The 13097-nt window shown below is 46.7% G+C and overlaps 1 long non-coding RNA gene across 3 annotated transcripts; it reads left to right on the forward strand.

The window, feature by feature from the left end:
* Positions 1–88: 88 nt before the first annotated feature.
* On the forward strand, positions 89–11272 carry LOC142829138 (uncharacterized). 3 transcript variants are annotated; one of them, XR_012903464.1, is made up of 4 exons: positions 89–408; positions 3677–3753; positions 10043–10279; positions 10719–11272. It is a non-coding gene; the product is annotated as an uncharacterized LOC142829138 (long non-coding RNA). The 3 variants fall into 3 exon arrangements; XR_012903463.1 differs by having other exon boundaries at positions 94–408; positions 10104–10279; XR_012903465.1 differs by lacking the exon at positions 3677–3753 and having other exon boundaries at positions 98–408; positions 10104–10279.
* Positions 11273–13097: the final 1825 nt, after the last annotated feature.

A 13097-nucleotide genomic window follows, 5' to 3' on the forward strand; every position in this document is an offset into this window, starting at 1 on the left:
CCACCCCGCTCACTGGTTCAACTGGCCCGAGTTGTAGGCTTCTGATTGGTTCTTAACGGTGTCTATCGCATGACGTACAGTTTACGCAGCCGAGGGGGCGAAGGGTCAGGCCTCAGGTGATCGCTTGCGGAGGCGGGGTCATGTCACGTGACGGCCTGAGGGTTGCGGGGCGCTGCGGGCAGAGGTGCCCGGACAGTGGAGCTGTGGGCGCGACACGGACCCTGGAGCCGCTGCCGCAGGGAAGCTGTTACAGCGCACGGGGGCAGCTTGTCGCCGAGGCCGCCAGGAGTCTGCGCTCTGGCTGCCTCCGGAAAATGACTTTCCAGAGGGGTCAGGATCAGGCTTTGGATGCGAGCTTGTTACGAGCCTGACTGAGCGCCTGTTCGCGCACGCACAGCAGAGTGTTTAGTAGGTTGCAAGGTTAATTTAAAATAGGCGGGAAACCTTTTTCGCGTCAGGGGCTGCTGATCCTGAGACAGGTCAGACCCGGCTGCGCTCAGGGGAGAAGCAAAATAAAATTAAGAAGCCCCACAACACCTCACCACTGTGGCCCCTGACCAGAAGCAAAAAGACGCTTCCTACGTTCCCCTTGCACACCAGTGTCTTTGGGAGGGTTGGCTAGTAGATTTTGTGGGCCCCTAAAAGCTCTGGGATGGGACAAAAAATGAGGGGTTTAGTGGGTGGGACGGGGCTGCTAAGGAAGCAGGTTTGGGATGTAGTGTTTGGGTGGGAGGGTACAGGAGTGGATTGGGAGTTGGTGGGTCTGGGAGGGTGGTAGAGTGGGGATGTGTGGTCTGGGCAGGATAGTGGGTGTAGAAGCAGACTGGGGGTGAGAGGTCTGCCCGAGGGGTCTATGCAGGATGTGGGGGCAGGGCTGGAGTGCCAACCCAGGCTCCCAGATGCTGGGGCAGTGCCTCAGGGGTCTGATTCAGGCAAGTGGGGAACTCCACCCCCCCGCCTTAGTTTCCCCACCCCGATTAAAAAAGAAAAACTCAATTTGAACAAGTTCACTTCTATGGTTTAACTTTTTTGTGCTGAATATTCATGTTTCTGGGACTGCGAGCCACAATAGTAAATATTTATGAACAGTATAATATGTATAAAAACACTAAATGCATGTTAAACTTTATAAGTAGTGTGCTATGTAATAAACAGTGCCTCACTATTGATATAGTTTGCCTGCTTTATAAAGAAAGAGAGCAGCTCAGAGTGTATCAGAAGACCTAGCAACTAAGTATTAAGAGCTTATATGAGCTATATACATATACATTGGCAAAAACTACCCAGTTGTCATGCACATGCCGTCATCCCTGTTGGATTGTCTTGTTCAGTAGCAGTTAATCTTGCTGCTAAAGACCAACAGTGTGTCTGTTATCAGGCTTGTACACAGGAATTTCTGTGGGGGGAATGCTTTTTTTGCGGGGGGGGGGGGGTAAATGTGGACTGCAAAGGTGCAAACGCGCTCCCCCATTTTCCTCCAAGTAAGTGTGCTTTGGCTGATCAGGGGAAGGCAGGAGCGGCGCCTGAGCCTCCCTCCCACATGCTTTGGCTAGTTGGGGGAAGGCTAGGGGTGGGGAACTGGACAGTGCACTGCTCCTGCCTTCCCATGGTTGGCTGGAGCATGCTTACTTGGGGGGGGTCATGGTTTGTGTGTTTACACCCTTCACCCCCTCCCCCCACATGTATAGGCCAGGTATAATAGCAGTATACTACATTGTTCTTAGGCCCTGGAGACTAGGGATGTGAAATATCGGTTAATTGAATAATCAAATAACCTCATTAAATGTTATTGGTTATTTTATTGGACTATTGCAGTATTTCTCAACCTTTATTTATAAAGTACCTCCTTTAAAAAAAAAATTATAAGTACCCCCAGTACCTATAGTTTTCAGACACAATTTTTTTCCTATCATTGTAACACATTTGTTTCTCCACTGGTTGAGAAACACTGGACTATTCTATAGTCCCTGAGGGCAGGGCCAGCAGCCTCTGTATCAGAGGCAGCAGTGTGGGATGTCAGATGGGAGCTGGTCCATGAGGGGAGCCAGTTTAAAAACTGGCTCCCCTCACGGACTGGCTGCCTGTTGCCCTATGCTGCTACTTCTGAGAAAGAGGTGGCAGCAGTGTGGTGTGGCAGCAGTTCCTGTCAGGGGACTCGGGGGGAGCTCTGAGCTCCCAGACCCAGTGCGAGCCAGAACTGCGCTGGGTCGCCTGTCTGCCTGGCTCTCAATATACTTGAAATGCAGAGCTGAAACGGGGTAGGTTCTGGACCCAGCATGAGCCAGGACTGAGCTGGGCTGTCTGCCTGCCCAGCTCCCAATACACTTTAAATGCAGAGCTGCAGCAGGGGTAGGTCTGGGACCCATCGTAAGCCAGGACTGAGCCAAGCTGCTGGCCAGCCTGCTAAAAAGGTTATTGGCAGGGAGAGAAATATGTGTAGTCTATAGCCTTGACCTATAAGCTTTTCCTTATCGGTTAATCAGTTAATTGACTATATTATTACATCCCTACTGGAGACATCAGCTCCTACAGTCTCAAGTTACAATTTGTTCTGCAAGGATTCCCTCAAAATCTGTACACTGTATACAGTTTATTAATGCTAAAGGTTATTTTAGTCTTTCAGTGTAAGTGAGGTATGTGTGTCTTATTCCTTCTCGCTTGGGAGTTTATTTAATTGCATGAGTAATATAAATTGAGGCTTTTGGGGGAGAATTAAGATCTATTCTCTGCTCTTCTGTCTTGTTATGTTATCTTGCGCTAGTCATTCAGGGTACTTCCACACAACAGACCTAAAGTCGAATTAAGCTACGCAACTTCAGCTACATGAATTGTGTAGCTTAAGTTGAAATAGCTTAACTCAACTTTAGGCGCTGTCTATTCAGCAGGAAATTTAAAGAAGAACACCCTTCGACTTCACTTACTCTTCATGAAATGAGAGTTACAGGAGTCGGAGTAAGAAGTCCTCCAGCTTGACATTATTTTGAAATAAAGGCTTGCTGTGTAGACGCACACTTTATTTTGGTATAATGCAGTTATTCCAAAATAATGCTGCTGTGTGCATGTATCCTCTCACTCAGTCACCACCTCTGTGAAATGGGGATAATATACTATCATCAGGGTTTTGTGAGGTTACATTCAACTATGTTTGTAAAGCACCTAGAAATTCTTGGATAGAAATGCAGAATATTGTTCCCTGAAGCACTCCAGTGGATTCCAGTAACATAAATACATCTGAAATGAGATTAGTGTTCTCTGATGGAATTGATGAAAGTTTTGTGAGAAACAGGTAAGTAGAGGGAAAGAAATGCAAATTTTCTCACTGAAGCCCAGCTTCTACTGAGAAATTTGGGAGTGACAGAATGTTTCTATAGAGCCTAAAAATTCACGTGCTCCTCTAGAACCTATAAGGCTAATTATTGAGTCTATTTAAAAAAAAAATAAAAAAGCAATGCTTTTTTACAAAGGAATTGACTCTGAGCAGAAAGCAGAGATCTGAAAGCTATGCAGACTTTCAGGGCTTCTATGCCTTCTGAAATGCCTTGTCTAAAACACATGAGAGCAGTAGGTACAAAAAAGCAGATTCAAGGAAAACCCACTTTGAAATGTAAATGTAATTACATGTAATTGAATGTCACATTTTCTCCCCTCCCCTACTTTCGTAACTCTTCCCCTAAAGGAATTAATGTGGACCTGAGACATCAAATTACATACCTGGCACCACCTATGGGAGAGACAGACAGCCAGTTTTAACTGGTAAGCCTTGCTGTGGAGCTGAGGGGTTATAGAGCCTTAGAGGAGTCTAAGTCCCCAGCCTCCTCCACCTGTGATGTCCTGCCCTTTCTGTTACTTTTCAGAGCCCATAGTACACCCACAGTGACTCACTTCCCAGTATGGGGAGAATGGGAGGCATGTTGTGGACATAGTGTGAGGGTCTTGTGTGCACCATGACCCCCAACCTCCTTGACCCAGCCTCGCAGGAGGAGTCCTAGGTGTGGAGGGTGGGTGGGGTTACGTCAGGAGGAGTCCTAGGAGGAGTCCTAGGTGTGGAGGGTGGGTGGGGTTACGTCAGGCTGTTTGGGAATGCAGAGGCTTGCTTTGCCTACAAAACCTGCTGCCCTTGTTACAGAGTCTGGAAGTTGGCTGCCAAAAGGGAGTCTAGAGTTACCCTCTATGGGTATGTCTACAGTAGCCACCCTAGTTTGTACTAGGGTGGCTAATGTAGTCATTCGAACTTGCAAATGAAGCCCGGGATTAAAATATCCCGGGCTTTATTTGCATGTTCCCGGGCGCCACCATTTTTAAATGCCCAGTAGTTCGGACTCCCTGCCCATGGCTACACGTGGCACGGGCTAGGTAGTTTGAACTAAAGCCCCTAATTCGGACTACCGTTACTACTCCTGTAATGAGGAGTAACAGTAGTCCGAATTAGGGGCTTTAGTTCGAACTACCGGGCATTTAAAAATGGCAGCGCCTGGGAACATGCAAATAAAGCCCTGGATATTTTAATCCCGGGCTTCATTTGCAAGTTCGAATGACTACATTAGCCACCCTAGTTCGAACTAGGGTGGCTAGTGTAGACATACCCTATGAGACGGAAGAAGTAAGAAGTGGCCTATGGAGTCAGTAAGGAGTCAGAAGAAGTAGACCATAGCTCCTACTTATAATGTCTCTGGGATGGAACCCAGAGTAGAAGTAGATCCTGACTTCTCCTACCAACTACTGAGGCAGGTGGCGTAAAGCCTCCTGGATAAAAAGGACTACAGATCCCAGAGAGAGAGAGAGAGAGGGAAGAGCAAAGTCATTGTATTGGAGCTAGTTTGGGCTCTCTGTTGTACATAAGAACAGCCGTACTGGGTCAGACCAAAGGTCCATCTAACCCAGTAGCCTGTCTGCCGACAGTGGCCAATACCAGGTGCCCCAGAGAGGGTGGACCGAAGACAATGATCAAGCAATTTGTCTCCTGCCATTCTTCTCCAGTCTCTGACAAACAGAGGCCAGGGACACCATTTCTATCCCCTGGCTAATAGCCTTTTATGAACCTAACCTCCATGAAATTATCTAGCTTCTCTTTAAACTCTGTTATAGTCCTAGCCTTCACAGCCTCCTCTGGCAAGGAGTTCCACAGGTTGACTACACGCTGTGTGAAGAAGAACTTTCTTTTATTAATTTTAAACCTGCTACCCATTAATTTCATTTGGTGTCCTCTAGTTCTTCTATTATGGGAACTAATAAAGAACTTTTCTTTATCTGCCCTCTCCACGCCACTCATGATTTTATGTACCTCGATCATATCCCCCTTCAGTCTCCTCTTTTCTAAACTGAAAAGTCCCAGTTGCTTTAACCTCTCTTCATATGGGACCCATTCCAAACCCCTCATCATTTTAGTTACCCTTTTCTGAACTCTTTCCAAGGCCAAAATATCTTTTTTGAGGTGAGACCACCACATCTGTACACAGTATTCAAGATGTGGGCAAACCATAGTTTTATACAGGGGCAGTAAGATATTCTGTGTCTTATTTTCTATCCCTTTCTTAATAATTCCTAGCATCCTATTTGCCTTTTTGACCGCCGCTGCCCACTGTGTGGAAGTTTTCAGAGAACTATCAACGATAACTCCAAGATCTCTTTCCTGATTTGTCATAGCCAAATTAGCCCCCATCATACTGTACGTATAGTTGGGGTTATTTTTCCCATTACTTTACACTTTTCCACATTAAATTTCATTTGCTATTTTGTTGCCAAATCGCTCAGTTTGGTGAGATCTTTTTGGAGTCCCTCACAGTCTGCTTCTGTCTTGACTATCCTAAACAGTTTGGTATCATCTGCAAACTTTACCACCTCACTGTTTACCCCTTTCTCCAGATCATTTATGAATAAGTTGAAAAGGATTGGTCCCAGGACTGACCCTTGGGGGACACCACTAGTTACCTCTCTCCATTCTGAAAATTTACCATTTATTCCTACCCTTTGTTTCCTGTCTTTTAACCAGTTCTCAATCCAAGAAAGGACCTTCCCTCTTATCCCATGGCCATGTAATTTACACAAGAGCCTTTGGTGAGGGACCTTGTCAAAGGCTTTCTGAAAATCTAAGTATACTATATCTACTGGATCCCCCTTGTCCGCATGTTTGTTAACCCCTTCAAAGAACTCTAATAGATTAGTAAGAAAGGATTTCCCTTTACAGAAACCATGTTGACTTTTGTCCAACAAATTATGTTCTTCTACATGCCTTACAATTTTATTCTTTATTATTGTTTCAACTAATTTGCCCGGTAGTGAAGTTAGACTTACCGGTCTGTAATTGCCAGGATCGCCTCTAGAGCCCTTTTTAAATATTGGTGTCACGTTGGCTGCCTTCCAGTCATTAGGTACGGAAGCCGATTTAAAGGATAGGTGGTTACAAACCACAGATAATAGTTCAGCAATTTCCCATTTGAGTTCTTTTAAAACCCTTAGATGAATGCCATCCGGTCCTGGAGATTTGCTAACATTAAGTTTTTCTATTTGTTCCAAAACCTCCTCTAATGACACTTCAATCTGGGACAGTTCCTCAGATTCGTCACCCACAAAGGACAGAGCAGATTTGGGAATCTCCCTAACGTCCTCAGCCGTGAAGACTGAAGCAATGAAATCATTTAGTTTATCCGCAATGGCTTTATCGTCCTTGATTGCTCCTTTTATATCTCAATCGTCTAGGGGACCCACAGGTTTTTTAGCAGGCTTCCTGCTTCTAATGTACTTAAAAAGCATTTATTTCTTTTTGAGTTGTTGGCTAGCTGTTCCTCAAAATTTTTTTTGGCTTTTCTTATTACATTTTTACACTTGATTTGACAGTGTTTATGTTCCTTTCTATTTATCTCACTAGGATTTGACTTCCACTTCTTAAAAGATGCCTTTTTGTCCCTCACTGCTTCTTTACATGGTGGTTAAGCCACGGTGACTTTTTTAGGTCTCTTGCTATGTTTTTTAATTTGGGGTATACATTTAAGTTGGGCCTCTGTTATGGTGTCTTTAAAAAGTTTCCATGCAGCTTGCAGGGATTTCGCTCTAGTCATTGTGCCTTTTAATTTCCGTTAACTAACCTCCTCATTTTTGCGTAATTCCCCTTTTTGAAATTAAATGCCAGAGTGCTGGACTGCTGGTGTTTTTCCCACCACAAGAATGTTAAATATTATTATATTATGGTCACTATTCCCAAGCAGTCCTGTAACAGTTATCTCCTGGACCTGATCCTGCACTCCACTCAGGACTAAATCGAGAATTGCCTCTCCCCTTGTGGGTTCCTGTACCAGCTGCTCCAAGAAGCAGTCCTTTAAGCCATTGAGAAATTTTACCTCTGCTTCTCTTCCTGAGGTGACATGTATCCAGTCAATATGGGGATAATTAAAGTCCCCTGTTATTATAGCATTCTTTATTTTGGTAGCCTCTCTAATCTCCCTCAGCATTTCAATGTCAGTATCGCTGTCCTGGTCAGGTGGTCGGTAATATATCCCTACTGCTAATTTCTTATTATTTGAGTATGGAATTACTATCCATAGCGATTCTATTGAACATGTTCATTCATTTAATATTTTTATTTCATTTGATTCTACATTATCTTTCACATACAGTGTCACTCCGCCACCCACCCGGCCTGCTCTATCCTTCCAATATATTTTATATCCCAGTATGATTGTGTCCCACAGATTTCCCTCATTCCACCAGGTTTCAGTGATGCCTATTATGTCAATCTCCTCCTTTAATACGAGGTACTCTAGTTCCCCCATCTTATTAGTCAGACTCTACATTTGTGTAGAAGCACTTTAAAAATTTGCCACTGCTTATTTGTCTGCCCTTCCCTGATGCATTGGATTCCTTTATATGTGGTTGTTTGTCTGTTCTGGCCCATGGTTTGTCCTCTCCCCTCCTCTCTTTGGCCGTGTCCAGACTCAGGGGTTTTTTCGGGAAAAGTAGCCTTTTCCCGAAAAAACTTCCCCTGCGTCCAGACTCAAGCCGCGTTCTTTCGAAATTATTTCGAAAGAACGCGGCTTTTCTTTCGATGGCGGTAAACCTCGTTTCACGAGGAAGAACGCCTTCCTTCGAAAGTTCCTCTTTCGAAGGAAGGCGTTCTTCAATGTAAAGAGGCCGTCTTCGAAAGAGAGCATCCAGACTCGCTGGGTGCTCTCTTTCGAAAAAGCGGATTTTTCTTTCGAAAGATCCGCGTGCAGTCTAGACACGATCTTTCGAAAGATGCTTTCGAAAGAGCATCTTTCGAAAGAAGCCTGCAGTCTAGACATAGCCTTTCTGACTACAGCTTAGAGAATCTCTATCAATGGATTCTTCTCTAAGAGAAGTCTCCATCCGATTTATGTGCATCTCCGCACCAATCAGCTTTGCCCCATCTCTTAGTTTAAAAACTGCTCTATGGCCTTTTTAATGTTTAGTGCCAGCAGTCTGGTTCCACCCTGGTTCAGGTGGAGCCCATCCTTCATTAATAGGCTTCCCCTCTCCCAAAAGAGTCCTCAGTTCATAATAAAGCCAAACCCCTCTTCCCTACACCATCGTCTCATCCACACATTGAGACGCTGAAGCTCTGCCTGCCTACCTGGCCCTGCGCATGGAACTGTAAGCATTTCCAAGAACGCCACCATAGAGGTCCTGGATTTCAGTCTCTTTCCTAGCAACCTAAATATGGCCTCCAGGACATCTCTCCTACTCTTCCCTACGTCATTGGTACCTACATGTACCACGACCACCGGCTTCTCCCCAGCACTACACATAAGTCTATCTAAATGCCTCGAGAAATCTGCAACCTTTGCACCAGGCAGGTAAGTTACCATACGGTTCTCCCGGTCATCACAAACCCAACTAGCTATGTTTCTAATGATCGAATCACCCACTACTAACACCTGCCTCTTCCTAACAACTGGCATTTCCTCCCCCTCAGAGGTATCCTCAGAGCGAGAGGATACTGCAACATGCTCTGGAAGGAGGGTCCCAACTTCGGGATGGTTTCCCTCTGTTCCCATTGAATGCTCTGTTCCCTTGAGACTTTCATCCTCTTTAAGAGCACTGGGGCTCTCAGACTGGAGGTGAGACAGTACTACAGTGTCCCGGAAAGTCTCATCCGGGTATCTCTCTACCTCCCTTAGCTCCTCCAGTTCAGCCACCCTGGCCTCCAAAGCCCGAACTCGGTCTCTGAGAGTCAGGAGCTTTTTTCAACGGGTGCACACATACGCCACCTGCCCATAGGGCAGGTAATCATACATGTTACACTCGACACAATAAACAGGATAGCCCCCACTCTGCTGCTGGGCTTCTGTCTCCATTTTTCTTATGAATAAGTTTAAGTCTAAACTGGGCTTCTTATTAAATGTCTAGAATATAGGTTATAAAAGCTATGTTTAAAGAAGGTCAGAAGTCACTGGTGCCCTCTAAACTCCCTCTCCAAACTCCCTGATAGCTGCTCCTTGTTGCAAGCTCCCTCGTCGCTGACTCACAGGCTTATGAAGCTCTGGTAGCCCTTCCCTCTGACTGAGGCTCAGCCAATTAACAGAGGCATCTAGATTTCAAACCTATTAGGAGCGCCTTCAAACAAACCAACCAAACAGACAAACACAAGCTCAGCACACAGCAAATAACCTCCCCACACACAAACACACACGACAGACAGCCACTTACCACAAGGGTCCCGTATTTACTCCTCTTTTACCTGGAGAACTCCCTCTCCAAACTCCCTGTTAGCTGCTCCTGGTCGCAAGCCTGTCCAGGAAGGCCTCATTAGAAGGCCAAGTTGCAGGAAGAGAGACCACTGCAGTAATGTAATGACTATTGGCAGAGGATGCCATAGATGGAAACAACCTCTATGCCATATCTGGACACGTGGAGGTGCTCCAGCAATGAATGAATGTTTTTATAGATGAGGTTATTAAAAACAAAACCCTTAAAAAAGTTATCCACTGACTGCTTCTAGTCCAAACAACAGCTGCTCAGTTGCTTAAATCTAGTGTGGCATGAGGAACATGAGTGGGGAGTTGCCTCTATAGACTGCTCAATTTCTCAGGGCAGCTCCCCAACAGGGGCAGACACCTGTCCCTATTTTGATGTCCTGGACCGCATCATAGGGGGCGAGACGGTCCGTGCCACCCAGGGGGGGTCACCGATCCGGGAGCGGAGGGCTCTGACCAGGACGCGGAGGAGGAGGAGCCGCAGGAGCCACCACGGAGGGTGCCACAACGACCGGACCCCCGAGCAGTCCCAGCAGTGGAGTCACCAGGGTTGTCTGGGGAGGCCACACCTGGTGAGTGCCATCACTGTCCCCTTTCTGGGGGTGTGGGAAGGAAGCCAGGTACCGCGCACGTGGGCCTTGCTTAGCACGGATCACATAGCAACCTGTGCTCGTGTGGGCTGTGGCCTGATAGCCACATTTGTGTGTGAAGAGACATGACATGCTCCTGATCCTGGGGTGGGACACAGCAGGATGCCCTCCCTCCACAAGCCCCCTCTACACAGAGGCAAGGGACATCTCTCCCCCCACTTCGGCCGCGTTATACATAGCACAGGAGTATGGGTGTGGTCTCGGGGCAGCTCCCATTCCCGGGGATAGCTGGACATTCCAACCATGGCCTCTGTGCAAGCACATCGGCTCTGATGGTGCAGGGCACAGTCATCCTCAGCTCGCAGACGGGGGCTGGGCTTCACCCCAGGGAGTACTGACCACTTCTCTTGTTTCTCCACAGCTGCACCAGGTGCGCGTGCAGGGTGCACTGTCCCTCCCGGGACATCCTCCCGTACCCAAGGGCTCAGCAGGTCCACCTGAACTCTGCAGGGGTACCGACAGCAGCACCTGGGGGCCCTGCGAGCCCTGTACCTCACCTTGGAGCACAGGGTGCAGGACGACCGGGAGTTCCGGCGGGAGCTGCTTACCCAGGGTTGTGCCATCTATGAACACCTGCAGACCCTGGTGCAGAGCATGCTGCCTCGTGCTGCTCCAGTGCCTGCTGCCTCCCCAGTTCCCGCTCCTCCTCCCCCTCCTTCTGCCCCTCTCGCCTCTCCCTCCTCAACCTCCACACCCTCTTCCCTATCCCCCGCACCTGCTGTGCTGGGAGACAGTTGGCCCGCTAGACCCCCACCCCTGAGACCTGAGCTTCCCCTCCCCCTTCTTCCCCTTGCTTCCCCCTTCCAGCTCCCTCCTCCCAGTTTTTCCCCTCCCATCTTCCACCCCTCTCTTCCCCTCTCCCGCCTCCTTTCCCCAGTCTCCCCGTAGTTTCATTCCCCACCCCGTTTTGTTAAATAAAGCTTATATTTTTGAAAATATGTGTATTTTATTTGACATTAGGAAGGGAGCTAGAGAGGGGTACGTGAAAGGATGTGAGGGAGGAATGAGGCACAAGCCCCCAGTGGGGCAGACCAGGGAGGCTCTGAGTGTTCCTCAGCATGGACGCTCTCCTGCAGGGCCTCCTGGATACTGACAGCCCCCCAATGGACCTCCCGGATGGCAGCCTGCAGCAGGTGCAGTCAGGCTGATAGCAACGTGTCCATGAGACGCACCAGAGTGCCCAGGGGCAGTTCTGGCTCCATGTTGCAGAGTGCTATGGTGTCCTGAGTGAGGGCAACCAGTGCACTCCAAGACACAAATGCTTTGCTGTCCCTCATCGAGGCAGGCAAGCAAGCAGGGACACTTGAGAACCGGCTGCCCTGGGGGGTGGGGTGTCACTTTAAGCACAGGCCTCAGATAGCCTCAGGCAACAGCCACACACAGACACTCCTGACCAGATGCCCTGCTTGACTTGGTTCCGGACGGCCTTAAATCCGAATCAGTGTCCACTCAGTGTGGACAGGCTATTTCGAACTAGCAAAACACTTATTTTGAAATGCATTTTGTGTGTAGACGCGTTACTTTGAAATAACTTATTTTGAATTAACTATTTCAAAATAAGATATTTTGAAATAACGCTGTAGTGTAGACATACTCTGAGACAGTCCCAATCTTTCATATTTAAAATACTGGTAGCTGCATAACTTACTGGTATATAGGTTCCAGAAATCTTTTGGCTTTGGATTTGATTGGATGGAAATTAAGAGTAGGTAAGTGCTATTAAAAATGGCTTAGAGTTGGTTATCATTTCCCACAAGAAAGTATTTTTAATTAGGAACTGAAAATATATCCAAGTCCCCAGGAAAGAAGAATTGCTAAGATAACTATAGGATCTAAATTGCATACTGTGTGCTATGACCTTGTGGAGGATCCGGAGGATGACAGATGGAGTATGCCTTATGAAATGGCTAAGAGCTTCCAGAGGCTACCAGACCATGGGGTATAAACTGTATTAATTACCTGACAAGTTGTAATTGATTTTTTCTTTCTAGGTAACAACTGAGTGTAAATTGACTAATAGCCATGTACTGGCTTTCTCTACAAAACATACCTGATTTTATAAAGGAACTGAATAAGAGCAGGGAGGGGGGAAGGTATAGTTCAATTATATCAACTGGTCGAGCATCCTCACCTTGAATACTGAATTAAGGTTTTATCATCCCTGGTCAAAAGGACACATGAGATAAAGAAAACAAGAGATTCAGTGCAATATACTGTGCATGTGTGTGGTTAGGGTGCAAAGAGAACGTTCATATGAGGAGAAATTTAAAAAAGAGTAGTATTTTATTTGGGGATAAGAGATCATATTAGAATACTTGATATATAAATAGTTCCCATCACAAAAGAGAAAAGAGGTTCAACAAAACGGAGATGGCAAATGGCTGATATTATTTATGTGCTGCAGCACTCTAGATGCTCTGTTTCAAACAAAGGACTGTTGTGTTCCTGACCTGAAGAGCTGACCATTTAAGACCCTCATTCTGTAAGTGGATCTATGCGGGCAAATCATTATGCCTGTCTGGAGTCTCATGTGCTGTGTCTAGACTGGCCAGTTTTTCCAGAAAATCAGCCGCTTTTCTGGAAAAACTTTCCAGCTGTCTACACTGGCTGCTTGAATTTCCGCAAAAGCACTGACTTCCTACTGTAAGAAATCAGTGCTTCTTGTGGAAATACTATTCTGCTCCCATTCAGGCAAAAGTCCCTTTTGTGCAAAGCTTTTGCGCAAAAGGGCCAGTGTAGA

This window comes from Pelodiscus sinensis, chromosome 4 (genome assembly GCF_049634645.1).
Source record: "Pelodiscus sinensis isolate JC-2024 chromosome 4, ASM4963464v1, whole genome shotgun sequence".
NCBI lineage: Eukaryota > Metazoa > Chordata > Testudines > Trionychidae > Pelodiscus > Pelodiscus sinensis.